The sequence below is a fragment of the Vicugna pacos genome, chromosome 6 (genome assembly GCF_048564905.1).
Source record: "Vicugna pacos chromosome 6, VicPac4, whole genome shotgun sequence".
Lineage (NCBI taxonomy): Eukaryota > Metazoa > Chordata > Mammalia > Artiodactyla > Camelidae > Vicugna > Vicugna pacos.
In genome coordinates, this window is record NC_132992.1 from 55,470,903 (window position 1) to 55,490,936 (window position 20,034).

Here is a 20,034-nt window from a genome sequence, read left to right on the forward strand (position 1 = left end):
GTCTTAGGAACTTCTGGCAATAATGATTACTTGTGAGAGTGATCATGGACAAATCTCTAGCTGTTCTGTGACTCAGTGTCTTCCTGATAAACAAAAGAGGTTCAATGTTTGGCTCAGCTACCTCAAAAATTCATTTGGATGAATGTTAAAGACTTAAATATTTGTGAACCATCATTAGACCCTCTGATGGAAGCCACTTTGAAAGTGCAAAGAATCAATGAATTAAACAATTTGTCTTAGTTCTGGAAATGGAAGAGATTAAAGGAACCTATGTGTATACGTATTTAATTGGAATGGTCTACACACACCTTCTATCAGTCTGTGGTCTTACGAGTTTAGAATTACTAAGGAGGAGAAGGAAGAAGAGTTCTTTGAAAACAACTCTATCAATTAGCAACAGGATAATTAGAGACAAATTAGCTCTTGTGCTCCAATCTGAATAAGACCTTCATGTGTCTTCCTTGATTTCTGAAGTCCAGCCTCATGGAAAGCCAGGCTACCCTCCTGATATCACGTGGGTTTCACTGCTATTGTGGTTGGCCAGTCGTAATTCCCATGAGAGAGGGTAAAAAAGATAAGAGGGAAGGGAGGGAAAGAAAGAGAAGAGAAAGAGAGGGTATAAGAGGGGAACTTGTTGGCATTCTTCCTCCTCCTCTGCTCAGACGGTCAATAGGCTGGGTGTCAGGATGACTCTATGTTCACACATAGTGTGTCCTCCTCCAGGGAAAACAGGAGGGCATACAGCTTCCCAAGTGACTAAGTTCTGGACAACAAATTATGATGGAAGCAAAGATAGCCACTCTAAGGCCTGGCTCTAAAACAGACCCATCAATTCTCTCTCTTTGCTTATCCCAGCAGAGGACTTCAAGGCAACCCTGGGGAAAGCAGAGGCTCTGAAGGGCAGGAGCTGGATCCCAGAATCTATGCTTGGAGGATAGTCCCACGGAAGCCACCTTCTGAGCAACCAATGGACTTTGCCTATGCAAAAATAAACATTTATTGTGTTAAGCCACTGGGGTTTGGGGGTTTATTTGTTACAGCATCAGGTAGCCTACCACATCTAATACAGACTAGTAAAAATAAACTCATTAAAGTCAGTTCCCTTTGGCCAATCAGTGCTAGGCTCTGAGGCAGCTGGATAACTTGGAAAAGAGCCTCTCTCATTCCCTCCCTGTTTTTCTGGCAGGCCAAGCTTCCTGCTGACCAGCTCAACTGGTGGTGGCAGCCAGTTCCAGGGCCTCCTCTTGGAACTTCTGAAATAAAGAAGGTCACAGATGTTCTCTGCAGGTCACACCCTGGAAACTTGCTTTGTACTGACTGGGGTAAAAAGTCCATTTTCTCTTATTCCCAGAGTGATACATCAGGCCTCAGTTCTCCACCCTCCCCACAACTTATAATTAAATATATTTGGGTCAGGTACTGTTGTTTATTGTGATCATTCTCAGAGCATGGCCTAGTGGGTACCTCCACTGATCACCAGATAGAAAGATTCACACAAAAGTAATCTGAGTTCATTCATTAGTTTGGATGAATAAAGTACAAGCAGCAAACCTGAGATTTTTGGCATCCTGGAGCTAATGAAAGGACTCCAGGTATCTGCTCAGAGAAGGCAGCAGAAAGCCACAGAGAGTCCCCAGTCATGAGAGCATTAGAAAGCACCTAGCAAGTCTGTCTAGAACTCCCAGCCTCTAGCATATTCTCTAGGTGACATTAACCAAAAGAGTTAATGAATGTGGATTTTTCCAAAGTTGTCTTTCTCATTGAGTTGTTTCCCCCAATAGGGTCCTCTCTCTTTTCATCTACACTAGAGCTATAAACTAGCAGACTTGGGCTGCATCTGGCCCACAGATATGTTTGTTTGGTCCTCACAGTGTTTTAAAAATAGTGATAGCGACATTTTTGAAATGAGATTTTTTTGTTTGTTTGTTTAATGAGATTCCACACGCAAGATTTAGATTTCTGGCTCTTCTTGAAAAATCAGGAAGATTGAGCAATACTGGACCGACGTCCCCCTCACGGCAACACTCCACGGGAACGAGGCCGCTGCTGCCCGTGGCGTGGGGCCCAGTGCCTGCTTGGCCCTGCCTGAGCACCACACATCACTCTGGCCACTCTGCTCTTCGTGTTTGCCACCTGCCCTGTGAGGCACTGGGCTTACTTCTTGGAAAATATTTTTACTAATTTACGCAACATACTTTTTTCCTGGCTTGCTGTGTCTGGAGCAGTGCTCGCAGATGCATCAGGAAGAACGGGGGCACAGGCAGGAGAGGACATTCTGTCATCACGTGCGGCCTCTTTTCTCCCTTCCACTGGGCACAGACCCAGGAAAGGGAGGAAGGCAGACGCTCCCTCAGCACTGGCACTGCGAGCCCAAGGTAGCTCGGCTCAGCATCACCAGGGGAGGGATCTTATCATGGGCAGGTGTACTGAACATGTGGCCTGAACTTGCCCTTGCAAGATGAATGGGGTCCCCTTCTGTGCTTTCTGTGTGGCCGCCACAATTCCCAGTTAACTCAGCAGGTGCTTGCGTTGGGAGGGAATTCCTCGAGTAGCAAACAGCTGCAGCCTGACCCAAGCCTGGGCTCTCCTGCTCTCGCCTCCTCTGCAGCGCCCATGACTGGTGTGGGACCGGGTGTGTAAAGGTAGCACGGGGATTCCTGGACGGGGGCTTGACCTTCTGCTACTGATTAAGACAGTCCCCGGATTTCATTTTGGATTTTGGTTTATGTTTTATATTCTTCAATTTTCTTCCTTTTTTTCCTTTTCCTCCTCATTATTATTCATTCACTATTTATTCAGCTTCTGAATATAGTATTTCAGAATTTGAGAGTTCTCACATAATTATTTCAATGTTAAACACAGGGACACCAGGAAAGCAGGAATCACATCCAACTGCACCTGGCCCAACCCATAACAGACGCTAAGTATTTTCTGTACAGGTAGATGAAAAACATCAAGACCTAGTGGCACATTATCCTGAGAGCGTATCCTCCTCACCAGTATTTGGGGACATGTCAGGGCACTTCCTTTTCTCACTGTAAATTCTGAAATACAAGCACTCGGATTTCACTAATCATACAATACTTTCATGAAGCTGGAAATTTATGGTCTCTGGTAATGCCGCTACCATTACCAAAACATCAGAGTAAACTCACCTAGAATCTTTGCTGTGTCTGAGCTTCAGCATTTGCCATGAGACAGAAATTACCTTGTGCAAGTGAGGACAGGCCCTTCCTCCCACAAACATCGGGAAGACCAGAATCCTTCTCTGTTAACTTCATCCAAAAAAAAAAAAAAAAAAGAAAGGACTTTGCAGGAGACTGGGTTTGTGTCAGAGAGTCACTTAACTTCTTTAGAGGAACTCAAACAATGTCCTCTCTCCACCCTCTCACCTCAGATTGTGTTTTTATTAAGTACGTACATCCAGAGAAATATTAGACTTCCTTGCCTTTATTTCAGTGGTTTACATAATGCCAGGCTGGAGGCAGGGAGGTGAACTAACGTGACCTCAGGGGTCATGTGACAGATATTGCTTAGGTTCAATTGTTGTCTGAGAGGGACTGGGGGTTGGGTGTGACATAATAATGTTAGCAGAAACAATGGCCATTGAGTTTATAGAGAGTCTTTCTTCCTGTGATTTCAAAGCGAATTTCAGGCCTAATACAAGACATCAAAAAGAAATAGGCCAAAGACTTGGCAACTGCAGCCCGCAGGGTAATTCACTCAACCAACCATTCAGCAAACACCCACTACCCTTGGGACGCAGTGGTGGACGGGACAGTCACAATGCCGGCCTTCTCCGAGCCTTCCATTCCGTGTTCTTTCTGGTGATGTTAGCTTGCCCTGTGTTGGTTTCCCCCCAAAATATTATCAGTGGGGTACACATGAAACGGCATCTACATTCTTCAGTCGAGCATTCTGTTTCATCTTCAACAGGATTTGTCAGAGAGGTCTGGGTCTCAGCTTGATGATAGCACTGTTTTTTTGGTCTTAAAAAAAAACTGTTTCAAAAAAAAAAAATCTTCCAGGAATTAATGGTCAATTAGTCGATAATACTGGGGATGAGCAGCCCCTGCAGGGAGAGGGTTACATATGGACGATGCCCTTTCTAGCCATAAGGCACTGAGCCAGGAACTGGGAGATTCATGTTGCTTAACGCTGAAGCCCACCCGCCTGGGACCTTCCGGACCCACCCTCTGCCCAGTGCAGTTACCTCACTTCCCTAGAATGTCTGCTCATTTTCTTTTCCCAGCATCCTTTCTATACGAGCACCTTCCAGCCAAGTCAATTAAAAAAAAAACTCATTTCCCATCTTTGAATGAATCCTGAGAACCATCCAACGCTAATGTTAAACACAGCGGAGCACCAAATGTTTCAAGGGGGAAGACTGGGAAACAAGGAAGTAAGGGTTATCCATTAAGAGTGGATTCAGAAGTGGGAGGGACATGGTGACTTTGAGATGAAGCTCATTTACACGAACCAAAACAAAAATCTGCTAAATGCATCTGGGAAGAAAATAAGATGTGAAAGGCAGAGAAGGACACGGAGAACAATAAAGGAGGGTGTTTTGCCTTTTCTGTTAGTTGAAAAAGGTATAAGGACATATAAATGTATAATCCAAAGACCCCAAGAGTTTGTTACATTTAAGTTCAAAGGATCCTTCTACAAATTTTGCAGAGAATATCTAAAGATGTTCCACAGGGAACACAAAATTTAATTATGTCATATGAACAAATAAAGTATTTGTTCAGTATTTTTCTCTATGCATGGACACCTCTTCTACTCCCAGCCCCACTCCCGCCCCCACATTCCATGTAGAAACATGGAATTTCTTTGGAATTCTGCAGCCAGAGATCAAGAGTCTCATCTCAAATCTCAGAGGGGAGCCTTCTCTCTGGTTTGTAAATTGGACAGAGTTATTACTTAGGAGACAGTAATTACTTTTCGGAGTTTCTCCAAGTTTTTAACCTATTATATTTGAAAAAATAGGCAAAAAGAAAACCAATTCCAATAGCTCCTGAGATCAAATGTTTTTACTTCTTCACTCCTAATGATTTTTTTAAGCTGTTTTACCCAAAGATGAGTACTAAGAATCACAAAAACCCATCGCTTCCTTAAATACCAAAAATTCTTTTTCAATCCTCAATCTTCATAATGATATAACCTATATAAAAGGCAGGCAAGTCAAAGACATTCCAGAGGAAAAGTTGGCCCTGCACTGTTAATTATCTTCAGGTATTTCCTTTTTTCCTTAAAAGGCTTAAATAAACTCACCAGTGTTTAATTTTTCTAGTCTTTCCCAAAATTATTGCTACAGCTTTTTTAAATTGGGTAACACAATTTCTGTTCCCAGTTAACTAATGTTCTTCTCTGTGTCATCCAAATTCAACAAGGAATAAATAGTATTGCTGTGAACAAAACCTTTTACAATGGTTTGAATTTCATCTAAAAGCATGTAATCCCGCATAGCCAAAAGCAGTTTCTAATCTTTATATAAGAATTTACAAGGCAAGGAATTCAAAGACATCAAATTAAGTGAAAAATGTGAATGAAGAACTACAAAACCCTGCTTAGCTGACACAAGAAAAGCTCTATAATATTTTCTAAGTTAATCATTGCTGTGGGTGGGAAAACTTGTGGAATATGCCTAGTAAGTCTTGTAGGTCATTATTTACTGAAATGCTACACTGAATGGTTATTTCTTTCTAAATACTAATAACCTAGAAAGCTTGGCCTCATTCAGCAAGAGGGTCAGCACAGAGGCATCTGATTAGTGTCAAAAGTGACTGCCTCTCTTTAGTAAAGGAATTTCCTAAAGGAAACATAATTCACAATGACAAATGTCGGCATTTTTAGAATTACAAACATTACCTACAACTTGAATTCAGGTTATAAACCCACTGGACAAAGTTCAGTGCTTGTTGAGTAGCTAGTGGGCAAGTCTCAGTTTAAAAAATCTAAGTATGCATAGAAATATATAAAGCACAACATAACCAAAGTCTCTTACTTGGAATGAAAGACTGACATCATAGTCATGATAAAACTGTCTCCTCACTGCAACCTATTGTTAAGTTGTCTACCAATATATTTCTCAATTGGCTCTTTCAGCTAAAATTTCTCAAATTTAATAAAAGTTGCTAGTAGAAATGTCTATTAGGGATATGTCTGATATTGGCAAATAAAAGTCCTCCGCCCTAGTTCCTCATTCAGTAAGCATGTGAGATCAATTTCTAAGCTGCTTTTATTTTCAGGGACATAAAAGAGTCAGTGTCCATTTCAAAATGATAAACTTGCCATTAATATAGCTATATGGCTGGGTCTGGCTTACTGCTTAAAATTTTCCGCTTAAACAAAGACAAAAAAATAGGAAAATTGCCTTAAAAACCACCATGTTTATAATTAACTTATAAGTAGATCTTCATGAACAAGGAAACCCTTTGAAGTTCTGTTCAAGAATCCTTAGCATTATCTGAGTGTTGAAGTGCTCTAATTCGGCCACCCCTAATTTCAGAGGTACATTCTACATATATAGCTAACATCTATAGGGTGTCTCTTAGTCTATCGATACACCTCTGATACATGATTATTTGAGGACATTCTCGCAAACTGTGGCTACAAGGAACTACATTCAGAAAAGTTTATGCTCCTTTTTTTCCTGAAAGTAAGAAAAATTTTAGATGGTCAGGAAATATGAAATATTATTGCCAAACAAAATACTTAACTTCTAATTTTATTATACACTTAACATTTCTGATTATTTAGGTAAAAAAAGCTATGTAAGATACATTTTGCATGCAGTATATCAATTTTACTTTTTTTTTTAAACATTTTTGAACTTACTATACAGCTTCAAAACTGTTTTAATGTAATTTTTTTAACCAGAAAGGAATTTGGAATCTGAAAGATGGCTTTAAATTTCTATGTCTGCAGAAATACAAGGGAGAAATTTTTAATTCTTAAAACCCAAGAAACTATTGTAAATGAAATGAGAAACAGATATACACTGTACATCAAACTTGTTCTCACAGGTGTGCTTTCTTAATGTTAAAATACCCGTGTGAATTTTCAGTTTCCCATAATGTAATGGGAGACAATAAATTCTGAAGTTACCCCTTTTACCTTCAGCCCTAACCACAGAAGAAGTAACCTCTTGTCTATTTAGATTTTCTGAGTATACCCATGTCCTTCTGTGTGTCATACCAAAGCAAAGGTTTGTGTTGCGAGCCAGAGCTTATTGCAAGATCAAAGCTCTGGGCCACTCACAATAAAATAAGAGGGTAAAGCCCAAAGAATCAAAGAAACAAAGGAAACGTTTAGGAGATAAGGATCAGTCTCAGATATGACATTTCATCCACACCAGATCCTGTGCAGAAGTTCAATTCAAAGTTCATAAGACAAAAATACAAAGCAATCAGCTTTAAGACTAGGTTGAGTCTCTTTATCTGCATGTCACTGATTTTCTTTCCATTTTTCAGAATGAGAGAATGTCCTTTGCTGGATAATTGAACTCATCTTTGAAAATCCTATGTGCATATAAGGTTGTGTGTGGATAAGCAAGGTTATCATTGCAGTGCCTCTTACCCAAGCCTTACAAATAGATATGATAAAGCACTCCTATAAAAGGTGAAAAACTAGTTTAATTAAAATACCAGTTTCTGGAATTAACCTATTGGATTAATACTAATGGAAATCTTTACAAAATGTTAAATATATCAAGATAAATACAAAAATGACATATAAGTACTCAAATAAAAATTTGTTGATGGGAAATAAAATATAGGTAAATACGCTTTGGAAAGGCATTTCAAATACTTATGTAAACTGATTAAGTGGCTTACTGTGTGTGCTACTCAAATACAATTGCAAAGCATGTCAATTCTGTTATAATAGCTCAAGAGATTTTTTTAGAATATATGATTTTGATTATGTTAGTGTATACATATACATTAAAATATTCTGAGCTACATGTGAACAATTAGGTTATTTCACAAGATTTGAAAAATTTTTTTCAAGTTATTTTATTTTTTTCAGGATTTAATATAACTTGAAGAAACAGACTCCCTCAACTGTCATTAAGTCCACTTGCAAAGTTCAAAACGTTCAAAAGATACATTTAGATTATTTGGAATGTATTTAAATAATGTTAAGATTCACAAATAAATTTATTATTTAGAAACCTTGGGCTGATAATAGAATAAAACTTATAGTCATTCAAATACAATTTTCTAGTGGAATTTACATTGTCTCACAATTACAGGTATATAAATTGTTATACTGTCTGGTATTAGTACAGGATTTTCACACCAAATGATGCAAAAAAAACAAAAACCAAACAAAGGATTCTCATCTAAAAATCAACATATATCAGCCCCATAATTGTAGGCATAAAGTTGTATTTCAGATTACAATCTGTACATTTTGTACAGGCCTTTGAAATTCTCATAAGCATTTTACAAATTTCTCCTTGGTACCTCTGACATTTTATCAGTTACCAAGTGAAAACTTGTATGTAATAAGCTGGTGTCCTCTGAATTGCCAACACAACTATGGTCATAATCATATCTATTGAGTCCTGAGCATCTAGGACCTGCCATACACTGTGATGAGGGTTTTGCACTGGTAAATTCTAGTCCTTAGCAGAAACCTGAAAGGTGGTAACATTCCGCCCAGTCTACCGATGAATTAAACTAACACCCAGCGAGGTGAGGTGATTTCTGAGAATTACATGCTGGTCAATGCCAGAACCCCAGCCTCTTCTATTCAGAAGTAGGTTCTCCTTCTCCATAACTTCACTACTCAGGGGTAAAAGAGTCTATGTCACTCTGTGAGCATAAAGAATACAGGAATTTCTCTTAAACCATTCTTATTTCCTCTTTGATAACTTTTTAAATAAAATGAAAAACAAAAAACAGAGCTAGAGACTGGCAGTAAAGATAAGGACCCACGTCAAATTAATGTCCAAAATATTTAGTGTAACTATTTGCAAAGTGATTTTATATGTAATTAGAAGGTTAACCAAACTCTCAGGAAGCTCCTAACTGTATTCAGATAACCTTTGTATAAACTCTCACCAAGTAAAACATGCACATACAGAAAGTTGCCAAAAAAAAAATACAAAAACCAAATAAAGTTCAAACACTTTATTTGATGAAAAGTTTTCTTAACTAACTGGAATGTTTCCTTCGATTTTCTCTTTGGATTCTACAGCTATATTATGAAATTGCTTTTCAATTCCCCATACAGTGATTATTTAATCATGCCTTTACCAGCTGTGAACATAGCTTCTCTCCTGATAAGTTTATTTTTAAAGGAAATCATCTCTGAAGAAAATATTTTGATATTATGCAGCAAAATAAGGGTTCATTGGAAGAAATTTTTTAAGAAATCCAAACAGAGATCACAAAAAGAATGAGTTCTAGTTAGTCTGCAGGGGAAAAAAGGATGGTGGCTACAGAAAGATAAACCCAGCCACTCACGTGGGAGGAAACAATTGGCTTGTCCTACACAAACAAGCCCCTCTTTTCCATGTTCCACTGGGTGTTTTGATGTCCTTTAGAGACTGTCAAATATCCAGATTCTCCTGTTCTGTCTTTCACCAGCTCTCTCTCTCTCAGACCCCAAACACTGCCTTGAGTATGTCAGGTTCTACAAGTCAACGTCAAGATCTCGCATGGTTAAAAATCTTCACCTTTAAGCAAGTAAAAAAAGGAAGGATCTCAACTTTGAGGGACATGGAAGAGATAAGGTGTAGCCTGACCACTGCAGGCAGCAAAAGAAAGGTAGGGAGACTAAAAAAAAGAGATTACCCTTTCTTCTGAGCACAGACCCATGAGAACCATGGAATGAGGGAAAGTAGGGAGAAAACGGCATTAACCAAGGAGAGGATGGGACCCCACTGTCAGGATATACAGAGGAAAGGAAATGTTTGCCAAGGCTATAAGGCAAAGTCTCAACCTCAGCACTGCGGACAACCTGGACTAAATAATTCCTTGCGGGGGCTGCCCTGTGTACTGTGGGATGTTGAGCAGCACCCCCTGCCTCTACCTGACAGATGTCATTAGCAACACCCACCCCAACAGTCCTGACAACTAAAACTGCCTCCAGACATTGCCAAATGCTCCCCAGCAGGCCAGATCACCCCAAACAAGAACGACTGCTACAAGAGAAACCAGTATGGACAGGTTCAGTCTACAATATCCCATCCCGACTCCAAGATCCAGTTTCATTCATCATTTATTAGGCATCTACTTTCAGTTTCTACCCTGGATGCCGGGGATTCTGCGCTGGGAAAGACTGTATCCTCGCCTTCAGAGATGCTACAATTTAGAGGGAAGTAGCTTGAAGAGTAAATGAAATAAAATGCTTTAAAGGGTAGGAAATAATGTTATCAAAGGGGAAATTGAAAATAGTAACTACTGAAGACAATGAATAGTGCCAAATGCTGGATCAGGGTCTGGGAGGCCCTCTGATAGTGCAGGCAGTAATCCTCTAATTGCTAAATCACCGGGACGTCCTGGTGGAAGTAGTTCATTGTTTAACAACCTGTCTGTACTAGAGCACACAGCCTTGAGAGCCTGCCCAGGCTAGGATAGAGGCAAAAACAAGGGGAAAAGCAGAAAGAAAGCTTTGCTGACTAGAGATAATGTTAGGCAGGATCTCAAAGTCTAAGTTTATCTGGTAAATAAAAAGAGGAAGGGAAGAGAGATGGTCCAGGGAGAAACATAGAAGTACTGATCCACCAGGGAATGCTAAAAGAACTCCAAAAGATGTGATGTGCCAGAGGCATGGATTGCAGGGGATGGAGAGGTCAGAGACACAGCTGTAAGGCAAAGCGTGAATGCCTTGAATGGGCTTTATCCTACAGGCACTGGAAAACTGAACAGTTTTAAGCAAAAGAGTTAACAAGATTATTATGACAGGAGTTTGGCAAATAGATTAAAGAAGCAAGGATGGATTGAATAAGAACAGAGGAAGGAGATCAATATGACGCTCTGAACTAAGCACACACACACAAAAGATATTAGAAGGTGAAATCAACAGGAATGAGTGTTCAGTCTGATGTAGGAAGTGGGAGGAGTCATTACAGAAAGAGAACAGCCTTGTTAGTACATAATTCCTTGCACATGTCCTCACTGTGCTACTTCAGAAAGCTCTGAACTTATAACTGCAAAACCGTTACACCTAGAAAAAAAAATCTATGTCAACTATGCTACAATAAGAAACCCAACGTTTGAAATTGTCATTATAAAACATTTTTTTAACCAAAATGCTTTGGGACACGTCCTAAATTATACGAAGGACCTAAGCATATGGAACACACAGGGACAGTTTCAATTTGAATTTGTGTTGAGTAGCTTGGCCAGACTTCGCTTTATCCCTTAGATTTAAATTTTCATCTCTGTGAGCAACAATCTTCAAAACAAGAGAGATTCTGTAGAGCTTTTGTTACCGTCAAATTTATCTAAAAGCACTTTTCACCAAGCAGATTGAAAACAAGCAAAGCTTCTTGCGTACACTTGAATTAAACTAGTTTCCCCGCTTTTCTTTGCAAATATCAAGAGCTTAATAAACAGCATATAGAAAACCTAGAAAACATTTACACTCAGCAGATATGTCCGGTTGAACTACTGGAGTCCACCTCAGTAGAGGTTTAAGATTAACAGGTGCAAGGAGAGGCTTCTGTTAAAACTCTGATTCGTATGACTTCATCTCACAAAGAGTTAAAGTTCACGTATATTCTATTTTTCCCTACCACGAAACAATTTCTTTTTCCTCCCCTATTCATTTTAGCAGCCCTGTCTTCACCACTCTCTTCCTCATTCCATTCCTCACCCTCACCCCAAGAAAAAAAAACACCCATCTTTTCCTCCTTCAACACGCCACACTCTGCATTGAAGCAGTCTTAGGTTATTTTGCTTCCTGTTTGCCATGGTGATGTCATCACTGTGTATCTTAACCCGGAGCTGGCAAGTACATATCTGTATATACCCATCACTCTTGCCTTGCCCATTGCAGACACTGATAAGAAATTCTAGTACTCTTTTTTCCCTGATTCTAAGTGCTGCCTGTGAAGCTTTCTCAAGGCAGCACCGCAGGCTAACAAGGCAAACTGTTAGGGGTGGGCACGTGAAATGAAACCTAACCCCCATCACTGTCTGTGGCATCCCGGTCAGGTGTTCCCCATTTCTTCTGTTGATGTAGCTCTACCTGCACAACTTAAGCAGCAGAGGTTCACCATGTATGAGGCAGGGTTTAAGAAGCTTTTCCTAAAATTCAACTACAAACTCCTTACCAAACCAATGCCAAAATACACCAGGCACCTACCAAAATAAACTTTTAGGTTGTTCCTCCCGCTCCCCTTTTCCTCCTTCATTTCCCCCTCTCCACCTCGCCATCCTTCCCTCAGTAGTAAGGGTTGTCACAGGTCCAACAGGGAGACCACTCTAGGAAACTTACGAATCTGTGAGGCTATGGATATTTTAAGAAACTTCCTCAACTGAGGGGAGGCCATTGCTTCACCCCTGACGTTTTTAAAGCCTAACCACGCTTGTATCCACTGTAAAAGGAAATGCAAGCAAACTCTTCTCACCTGTTGCAGGTATGCCATTGGGCTCCTAGCTGGTTACCTCCTGGCATCACGGACACAGGGCCTCTAGGCTGGCCTCCGGCGTCAGCATGGGAGGTAGAAGCGAAACCCTGGGTGAGCACTAGTCAAATCCACGACACCTGCCTTCACTAATCAAGGTCATTTAAGTTTGCATGTCCTCCAAGCCGCGGGTAGCCTAACCAGTGTTCGCGGGAGTTGTCCAGGAACTTGGAGTCAGCTGTGATTAGTTGGAGCTGAACCGGTTAAAACTGGATGGGACCACCGACCCTCCAACTGGGCATGCGCGAGTGCCCGCGCCCGGTGACCTTTTGACGTCAGAGGGCAGCAAACTCCACCCTCAGCTCGTGCTTAGCGCGTCCACGCAGGAACGTGCAGAGGCCTGTAGTTACCACGCCTGCGCAGGTGATGATTACCTCATGTTTTTCCACTTGCTGCGCGCTCCCCCCCCACCGCCCCACGCTTCGGACCGCCCTGCTGCTTTATTCCCCATCCCATAAATCCTCCTCTTCCGCAGCCTCTTGCCTTCCCAGAGGCAGACCTGAAGTTTGTCCTTCCTTCTCTTTGCTTGTCTTTCTAATTCAAACCTTCTCTTTGCTGCAAACCTCAGCATCTCGCTGGGTGTTGGGCGAAAGGGACCTTGTTTAGAAGAAAAAGAAGTGAGAGTAGGGGCTGAAGTATTCCCACCGAGTGACTTTTAGGCTCTGCCCTACCCAAGCTGTGCGATAAAGTATGAGAAGAGGGGAGAAGTTGGAGTGGGGAGAAAAAGAGAAGAGGGGCAGAGCAGGAAAGAAGGCAAGGAGGGTGGAGGAGAGAAAAAGAGGGGGGGGGGGTTCCTTAACTAATCGTCACAACAAACCAGGGAAATAGGCATAACAAGGGTGACTATTCCTTTTAGTTCCCTCTCCTATGAGGAACAGTAGGTTTAGAAAGTTTAAGGAACTTAAGATCTGCTAGCTAGCAAGTCTCAAAGCAAGGACTTAAACTCTAGTAGCCTGAACTCAGACCTGCTATTCCTACAAGGACTGAAAGAAAAGACAATGAGGGTAGAATGAGCAGCCCAGAGAAGCTCGAAGCATCTTTGAAAGTAGGGAAACAGAGTAAAACTAAAAAAAAAAAAAAAAAAGTATGAGGACTTTTGGAGTTCCTCTAGCCAAACAATTATTTTCTGAAGATGAAATGGGCTAATAGAAGCTAAGAGATTTCTCTCTAGTGAAAATGAGAGGGTAGCCTCTTTCCGTCCAACCCTAAGTCCTATCTTCATAGAAAGACCTGGAATCAGTTAGGGTGGGGTGGGAGGGGAATGGGCGACAAGGGAAAAGGGTTGGGATTAGCTATTGTTGCCCTCAAAAAGCTTAGTTCAAGTGTAATGATGGTACTAGGAGCTTTCTCCTCCTGTCTTCTGGGTGGAGGTTGGGGAAGTTCTAGGATAGACGTGTTGGGAGGGTCCAGTCAGTGGCAGTGGATCAGACAATCCTCACCATCTGGCTTGCATGGACTGCTTGTGTTAGAACAAGCAGTCCGGGGCAGGCATTCCATATGAGCAGTCATCACATTCTGCATTCTTGGAAGGGACCATCACTTAACAGGAACGTGGCTGGCTTTGTTAGGTCTTATCTCCTAATCTGCAGTTGGAGGTTTTCCTTCCTTTTGCAGGTGCTCTCATTTCCTTCATTATTTGTTTATTAGAAAATCTTGTGGGCTTCCAAAGTCATTATGCTAAGGAAGGTCGAATGTGATAACATATTTGTGTTGGCCAAGAGTGAGGACATAGCGAATACCGAAAGTCACATAATCATGAGTATAACTGAAAGTGGTGCTTCACGTGTAAACAAAGCTCCCCGCCTCCCATGGTGGGGGTCAGGAAGGTTTCAAAAGCAGGGGGAAGTTTGGTGCTACAAATCTGGTTGCTTGAGCACTGTGGAAGTCGTGCCTAGAACTACTTGTAAGGTTTAGTTTGGGGATACTATGGACCAGACAGCCTTTCTCAAATCCAAAAAGAATTCCTGAGAAGGTCTAGGCTGGACCAAGCTTTCAATATGGAGAAATAAGTTCTCTGTTCATGGACGCCCCGAAGGCCTAGATAAAAAGCAAAGCAAAACTAGTGGGCCAGAGAAGAACTTACCTTAGCCAGGTCTCCAAAACCTAAAGGAATGAGGAAACAGGCCAAGAGAAACCAAGCAAACTTTCTGACCCAAGCAGTATTCAGATGGCTTCCTTAGTTCCCACACACCCTCTAAATACTAAGTTGACAGCAGAAGTCCTCCTTCCCGTGTAGGATCTTACATTGCTAGAACCCAAGAATCTCGGTGTGAGCATTGATTTTTATCATTACCTCACCATGAAATAAAAAAGCCAAAACTTGAAACACATTACTGTCGTATGAAAATATCCCATTCTTGTAATTCCAACCTTTTCTCTCTTGCCTCCAGTACATCAAAGGCCATTCGTATGAGTACTATTTTTATAACCTGCCTAGGTTGCTAAATACATTTAAGATAATAGTAAAAGTCACATAAAATATGCATTAAGGTGAACAAGAGGAGGATAAAGAAAAATAAGGGGAAATAAGGAATAGGGCATAAATTCTAAGCAGGAAGGTGGCTAGTACACAAAGAATATACCCATGAAATCCTTCACATCTGCTGAGAGGCAACCACGATGTATTTCAAAGCTTTCTAGCTGCCAGCAAGAAAGGAACATGAACCAGGACAGAGCTGAGAGGGTCCACAGGCTAAGAACTTTTACAAAGAAGCCATGTTGTTTCTAATAGACCACAAGGAAATCTCTTCCACGAAGCCTCAAGTAGGTAGATTTATGCAGTGTAACAAGCATGTTCCTGGATGCTGATTAATTTCATCAACTATCTGCTGAGGTCCTACTAAGTGCCAGGCACTGTGAGCAAACCAACTGTTCTTACCGTCATAGAACTTAACATCTGGGAGAGAAAGACGTTTCCCAAATCATCACAGAAATGAATTATAAATACAATAGTGGCAAGAGCCACAAGGAAAGGGGGGGCAGTGCTGGGAGAGACTCTGACTTCACAAGCCCTCGGGGTAAACTTAGCTTTGGGTTTCGAGCACTGTTGGAGTCACCAATGTCTCACTTCCCAGATTACTTCGCTAGAAAAGACACAAAGACTTGCTACTATGTAGTTTAAAAAAAACAGGCTTCTCACATTTTTTATTGTAAACTGATACATCAGATGAATATATTTCTACTTTGTCACACAAACGAATCCTACGTAATCAAAACTGGTTCATACAAAAAGAGCTCCAATGTATGTGATTTTTACCATAAACATTCTTTGAACAAAACTTAAAGTGTTTTTTTCTATTGCAATTATCCTTTACTAACAGTACCCTGCCTTTTTGAAAATTGTAAAGAAAATTAAAGTGCCTTAAACTTGCGAAGAGTTTTACAGTTTTTAAACTCTTCTCAGGCACTAAATTTATTGTTACAGCTTCTCCGTGAAGCAGGCAAAGCAGAAAACTGAGGCTCAGAAAGGTTGTGGCAAGGTCAAATAAAGTAGGGAAGCTAAGGATGTCTTGCCTGATCTTTAAGATAAGGGGCTTTCCTCTCTACCACTCTGTAAATTACCTGCAAAACTCCCTGGAGAGGATATTATACACAAGAAATTGGGCTGCCCAACTGAAGTGTAAAAGTTGGAAGCAGGGACAATCTCTTATGTACAGACTTTACTCATGTTCAGTGTAAAGTACTCAGATCAGAATCTTTCACAGAGAAGCAAGATTAAGTGATTTTGATTTTGCAGGGTTTTTTTTTAACATGCTTTCTGAAGTGCTTAGTGCACCATCTCTTTGGCCCCAGGAGCTTCACCAAGAGCTCACCCAGATCTTTGACACACTCCTGAGCCAAGCACCCGTCGTGCAAGTCCAGGCTCATCCTCCCAGTGATAATGCACGATTTTTACCTCTGCATCAGATAAAACAGCCCCTTGCCTCCTGGCATCACTATTCTTCCCTCTTCAGGAAAACTCCTTGGGGAGACCTTCCTAATGATCCAAGTGTGTGTGGAGTTGATCAGAGAATGAAAAAACTGAAGTCTTAGCAGGATGAAACTGTTAGGCATGTGTAACAGTATCTGTTAGATAAGCATTCTCTCTATCCATTTTGTCGAGACTTTTCTGTTTGTTTCTTTCATTTGTAAACACAACCTGAGAAGAACAAGACAAAACCATGGAGGACCAAAAGTCCCCTTCCCTTTTGGTCTTATCTGCTCCTTCCTCCAGATTTGCAGTGAATTAATGGACACTTCAAATCAGAAGGAAGACGCTAGCCAACGCTAACCGAATCAAGGCCAGGTGGGCCCTCACCTGCTCAGCAGAGCTGATGCAGACCCTTGCTTCCAGAGCTCAGCTATGGAAATTCTCAGAGCCACAAACTTTGGAGCTGTTTGTTTTGTTTTGTTTTGTTTTGTTTTGTTTTTTTTAAAGTGATGAAAGGACAGGGTCTAGAGAGGATTTGGGGATTTTTCACTTCTGTTGATTCTGCTGGTCACCAAATATTTGTTTTTAATGATGTAAAAAGCACTGAGCTGGTGCTTTTAGGAACAGAAAGCATTGTCTGTCCTCCCAGAGGGCAGAGTTTTGCACTTTAACCTCTGTCCTGAAATCTCACAAGGGAGAGTCTAGAGGCCCTCGTGAGGACTCACCATTCTCAGAGGAGCCGCTGCTTCTAGCTAATTGTCAGCAGCAATGATTGCAGCCACATGGCATAAGCTCCCTTTCTATTTTGACTCTACCAGGTGATTCTGAGGAATTCTGAGGTTACTCCTGAAAGTTTATGAAGGGAGAGAAAGTTTCTCTACTGAGACCTTCAGGGAGAAAACAAAAGCCTTGGTGTGTTTCTTTAATGGTGGCTAAGGGTGTGGGTTCGAAAACAAGTCAGACCAGAGTTTGAATTCCCACTCTGCTACTTTCTAACCGCAAATGTGGACAAGTTTCTTAACCTCGCTAAGAATTCTCTGTAAAATGCAGATAACAATTAGAGGAGAGTCAGTGGTTGTGGAGAAGAAACGAGGTGATGCAAGTAAGCACTTAGCAGGGTCCAACCAGAGCGCACATTCTGTTGATGTCAAGGTCACCAGGGTTGTCGTCATTTGCCCACAGCAGCACCACTCTCTCCTAAGACATGATGAAGGTTGGTTCCACTGTGGTACAAACATAACCTATGGCACCTGCTAACCACTGCACTTGACTGATTCCGCTAAGGCAGTCTTTTCCCAAGCCCCCATCGTGCACCCATCATGCACTTCTGGAACAGGTCTGGGAAACGGGTATTGTCCTTCTCCCCTCTCTGCTACCATGCTCTGCCTGAAAATCTGCTTTCTTACCGGCAGTCTTAATGATTTTTTTTTTTAGAATGCATTGTTATATTGGTTTAGATTATAAGGCACTTTTCCATCTGCTATTTCATGGGATTCTTACAACCACCCTCTGAAGGAGGGACTTTGATGCGCCCAAAGCACCTGCTGGCAAAGAGCAGAGCAGGGATTAAACCCAGGTGACCCCAAACAGAGCTCTTCCACAACAGCCTGACTCAGAGATGGGCTTCTCAGGTCCTTCCTCTGCAGGAGGGGCCGCTGCAGACAAAGGCTCAAGTAAACCCTTGGGTCCCTAATGAACCCACTAGAATCTAGCTGTTGCCGGTACTACTTATAAAACAGACCCACTTCTCTCCAGGAAGGCATATCAGCAGAAATACATTTCACTGTCCCCTCCGACCCAGACCCCATCCACATGGAATGCTTGCAAGAGCCAAATAAACAGATTTAACTGACTTACATATTTTCCTTGCCAAACATAAAATGAAGTAATGGGTAACCTGCACCGATTCTGTTGGATTCTCAGACTTTCCTTTCTCCCCCTGAGGAATGGAAAATCATTTGAATGAGATGGGAAACCAGCTCTTCCTCTCTCTTTCAAAACTTCTCAAAACACATTACTATGCTACTGGAAGCCATTCAATTCAACTAAGTCATTAAGTTAAATCATCTGCACACATTTTCTCAGAAAGATGAGTTTGCATGGTGGACTGATTTCATAGAACAGTTGCATGTAAACATCTCCAGGGAAAACCAGATGTCGGTGACACATCAGTACCTAGTTAGTCCTACAAAGAGCATGGCACTCATTCTGGACATCATCTTTCCAGGAATCCTTCAACCCAGGGTGGGATTTCCCTCCGGATCCCAGCTGGTGGGCAGTTTTTTTCCCCTCCAGAAATGCTCTTTGCTCAAGGCTCTATAGCACTTAAAACAGAGGTGGCAGGCCAGGCCACCCAGTGTTGCTCAGCTAAGATCTCTGGAAATCCAAGGCCTGAAACTCAACAGAGACCACAGGCCCCTAAGGGGATGCGAGGATAAATGCCTGGACCCACTGGGTGTTCTAATACATCACTCGGAGAGGTGGGCCAGGAGAACAGAGGGCCTATTAATTACAGGTTCCCTGGAGGCACAGGCCTGGGGAGCCTTCAAAACAAAAGAAGGGGAAGGAAGGAAGATGTGGCTAAAATGACCCTGACCAAGAATAAAGTTACTTAATTACTTACTACATTTCTTACTATAGTAAAGACTTTATGTATTTCTGTGTTATATAGATCACCATAAACATGAAACACAAAGGAGGGGCAAACTGTAAGGAATTAGTCTAATTAGTGGAAAAACATTAAACAGCTGACCCTGTAAATATTCGCTTTAAAAATCTACGACTTAAAAAACATGTTACAAATGTCTTCCAGGGTCTGCCAGGCTAGAACAATGGGCCACCAATACAGCATTCCTTTACCACTGTTTGCAATTGAGTGGGGGCAGGAGAGCATTTCCAATAAAGACGGGATGGCCTTCAGTATCTGGAAGCAATAAGCAACGTGTTAAGGTTTAAAGGTACGTTAAGAACTCTGGGAACCAAAACAGGGTCCCAGAAAATCTGAGTGATGTCAAGACTTCTTCAGTGGTGGCAATTTCCACCCTTTAACATTTAAAGGCATGGTAACACCATGTTTCAAAGGATGAATATCCCTTATTAAACATAAGAAAGAAACCAATGAAGTTAACAAATCTACAGGCCTAGGCCTGAGGGTGAAAGAGATATAGAAGCTGTAAGCTCTGCCCTGAAAGAGCTTCCACTAACAGAAACTTGGGGAAATGATAGCTGCCGCCAGCGATGTTACCTCTTCACCCCGACCAGTTCTCAGTTACCAGCTTGTGTGTGAAGACCACCAAAGGCACAGCAGTGTTTCTGCCTTCCTCTGGTTGTAAATAACTTCCACCCGGTGAAGCAATAGGCTTTTTCCACCCCCTATTCCTTTCACTTGGAGGTTCCAGCAAATTGGGGAAAACCCCACATACGCTAAAATAAATTGTAACACAGATAAACAGAAAAACAAAGAAGTGAAAGAGCAAAT

The 20,034-nt window shown here is 41.5% G+C and overlaps 1 long non-coding RNA gene across 5 annotated transcripts in view; it reads right to left on the reverse strand.

The window, feature by feature from the left end:
- LOC116280972 (uncharacterized) overlaps nt 1–12,879 on the reverse strand; it is a 382,863-nt gene extending 369,984 nt beyond the window's left edge. For all 5 annotated transcript variants that reach the window (XR_012073628.1, XR_012073627.1, XR_012073631.1 and 2 more), the window contains exon 1: nt 12,590–12,879. This is a non-coding gene — a long non-coding RNA (uncharacterized lncRNA). The remainder of the gene's footprint in view (nt 1–12,589) is intronic.
- Nucleotides 12,880–20,034: the final 7,155 nt, after the last annotated feature.